The 3,403-nt window shown below is 45.7% G+C and overlaps 1 pseudogene; it reads left to right on the top strand.

The window, feature by feature from the left end:
• The first annotated feature begins 267 nt into the window (after positions 1 to 267).
• On the top strand, positions 268 to 3,185 carry LOC110204035 (fatty acid-binding protein, liver-like; annotated as a pseudogene).
• Positions 3,186 to 3,403: the final 218 nt, after the last annotated feature.

Raw genomic sequence — 3,403 nt, 5'->3', positions numbered from 1 at the left:
GTCCTCCCCTCCCAGCCCCAGACACTCTGGACAATTGGATAGATCACCCCCTACTCCAGTACCAAGTGGCCAGGCACTCCAGTTAACTCCCCCCATGCCTTCCTTATTCTTTTTTGTTGAACATTGCTCCCAAGGAATTAATGATTGAGCAGAATCATAAAAGTTCCAAACGATAACCTCTGACCAACATTTGAAGGGAACGAGCCCCCTATAAAACCAGACTCTCAGGGCCAGGCCAGGCACCTTCTCCCCAGACAGTGTTTTGAGAGAACATCCCTTCACCATGAACTTCTCAGGAAAGTACCAGCTCCAGTCCCAAGAGAATTTTGAAGCCTTCTTGAAGGCTGCTGGTAAGTGCTTAGGAGAACAGCCTTTGGGCATCAAATGTTGGCATCAAAGGGACAGGGGCATTATACTTGTGGCTGCCAGAACGAATGAACTTAAAATACTTACAGAGAATCTGCAGCAAGTGAAATAATCAACTAGTGAGGCTCTGGGCAGGCATTCAGGAGCCTGGGTTGGGTGTCAGGGTGAAGAACAACAGAATGAGGAGTCAGATCTGAATGTGAACCCTGGCTCTGCTCTTAATTCATTCCATAATATGGATTGCATCATCTCACTGCTCTCAACATTGGCTTCCTCATCTGGAAAATGGGGATAATAATAGTCCCTACCTCCCAGGGCTGTCACGAGACCCAAATGAGATCATTTGGCTCTTAGATGCCTTCTAGGTCTGAATCTCTATCGTATGAACCAGGTCTACCTGATGACGTCATACAGCAGAGAAAGGATCGCAGGGGAATGTCCGAAATTGTACAAAATGGAAATCACTTCAAGACTCTTTAACAATGATAACCAAATCCAGGTGATGGAGTTCACTGTGGGGGAGGAGTGTGAGCTGAGCACTCCAACTGGGGAAAAGGTCAAGGTAAGAATAAACTTAATTAAATTTAGGGACATGGTATTCATTAAGGTGCCGCGTATTAGCCTCTGGGCTAAGCCCTGGAGGAGATGCAAAGATTAGCTAAAACTTGGTCCATAACCCCCTGGAGTAAGCTTGCAGCCTGCTAGGGAGATAAGACACAAACATATCTCTGTTGCCAACGTGTTGCAAGATAGGTAGATTAGATGAAAAGCAGTCTGGTGGAATATGGTATAGACCAGCCAGGAAGCAGTGCCTCCAGCCCATGCTGGCTGTGTTCAGTAGCTGACTTGTTCCTTCATAACCCAGCCCCCTCCTACATTTTCAGTCTTCTCACACCTTACTCCCTGATACATACTCTGCCATCCAGTGACCCTGGCTTCCCAGCTGTTCATGAAACGAGACCCTCCATCTCTCAGCTCCAGCATTCTCCCTGTCTATCCCCCATGTCTGGAATGCTCTCACTCCTCCGCTCAGACTGCTGACTCTGCTGGCTTCCTTAAAGTCCCAACTGTAATCTCCCCCCACTCTTCTACAAGAAACCTTCCCCAACAGTGCAGATTTTCACGATCTAGCCAATAACCCACAGATGCTCAGCTCCTTAAAACTGTAATATGGCGAATCTTCAATCAACCTTGTCTTTGGCTGAAAAAAACAGACAACTTTCCCCAACCGCTTAGCTCTAGGGCCTTCCCTCTGTTAATTATTTCTCACTTATCCAGTCTATGACTTGTTTGTACCTGTTTGCTTATTGTTTCCCCGGTTAGATTGTAAGCTCCTTGAGGGCAGGGACTGTCTTCAGTACTTAGTACAATGTGACACATCTTAGACGGTTAATAAATATTTATTGACTGACTCACAGACAGCAAAAGGAAGAGAAGAGAAAAGGGGAGAGGAGGAAAAGTAAGGAAAGGGCTAAGAGAACTAGAAAACAATCCAGCCAGTGAAGTATAGAAACAAGAAGTTCTGCAGGGAATTTGGCTTGGGCACTTACTCCAGGGGTGTGCTGGAGCCAGCTCAAACCGGCAGGAGATCGCCAGCCCATTGTTAAATTTTAAGAATTTACCCTCAGAAAATAGCAAACCCTACAAAGCAAGGATTGATTTCTTGTTTTATTGATTGCCTACTTAAAGTGATGGAGAAAGTGTTAACAATTCAAATTAAACTCAAATGTTAATAATACAGATCCCTGCCTCATCCCCAGTCCCTAGGGCTTGCCAGAGCTAACTCTTCTGTCTCCCTACAGACTGTAGTGAATCTAGAAGGAGGCAACAAGCTGGTGACAAGTTTCAAAGGAATGAAGTCTGTCACTGAACTCAATGGAGATACACTCACCAGCGTGAGTGATCAGGTGTTTCTCTTCCTGCTTGGTTGTGGGGGATGGATCCAAAAAGCATTTGGAGAACACATACTAGGTGTCAAGTACTGGGGCTGCCAATAGAATAAGGGAGGCAGTGCCTGCTCTCAAAAAGGAGGCAAGAGGGGTGAGGTAAAGACAGGTGAGGGATGGAGGACAGTAGAGAGGAGGGAGGAAGAGAAGATGAGGAAAAGACAGGTGAGAGGTTGAGGACAGTAGAGAGAGGGAGGGAAGAGATGATGAGGAAAACACAGGTGAGGGGAGGGAGGATAGTAGAGAAGAGGGAGAAAAGAGGGGACGAGGGAAAAACATGGAGGACAGTAGGGATGGAGGAGGGGAGAGGGAGGAGTTATTGCCCAACACCCTGAGTAAAGCAACATGTAGCATTTATGGCAGACTCCCAGGGAGTTGGGTGGGTGACCCCTAAGGCTCCTTTCAGCTAAAAAGCCATGATCCTATCTTCCCTCCACCCCCAGTCACCTAATCCTCTACCCCATTCCTGCTAATCCCCCTTCGGGCATTAAACCCTTCCAGCTGGCATCTCTGTCATCCTTACACTGTGAACCTTGCTGGGAATATTTATATTTTTAAATGGGGCCCTCGAAGACCCCAAAGACAGCCTTCCCCAGGGTTCCCTCAGGAAGCGTGGAGAATCCATACAAAAACCCAGAAAGATTGCCAAACCTATCTCTAGTATATCTAACATACAAGAGTCATTGATGGGTATCACATGCTGATATACTGCAAGACATTCCAGGAAAGATTAACACTGGATTTCTTCTTGGCTTTCAGACCTTTACCTTGGGTGATGTTCTGCAAGAGAATCAGTAAGAGAATTTAGACATGTCTGCTTTCCATTTATTTTTACTGTGTGAAATTGGTACAATAAAATGTGGCTTGTTAAAAAAATCTGTCTTTTGAATGACTTAGAAGCATATGTGTATTCAAGGTTTTAGTAATGCCTTTTATTCTTACATCACAACCATTTCTGAATTCACTGCACCTGCCCACCCACCCCCAATGAGCCTCACCTTACAACAAAGAAAAGCAGGCAAGCAAAACCAAACAACAAAGTGACTCCATTTGCTAGTATATACACCCTTCTGCACCATAGTTACCCACCT

This window comes from Phascolarctos cinereus, unplaced genomic scaffold, assembly GCF_003287225.1.
Source record: "Phascolarctos cinereus isolate Bilbo 61053 unplaced genomic scaffold, phaCin_HiC Scaffold_66;HRSCAF=597, whole genome shotgun sequence".
Taxonomy (NCBI): domain Eukaryota; kingdom Metazoa; phylum Chordata; class Mammalia; order Diprotodontia; family Phascolarctidae; genus Phascolarctos; species Phascolarctos cinereus.
This window is presented reverse-complemented; position numbering and strand designations above follow the sequence as displayed.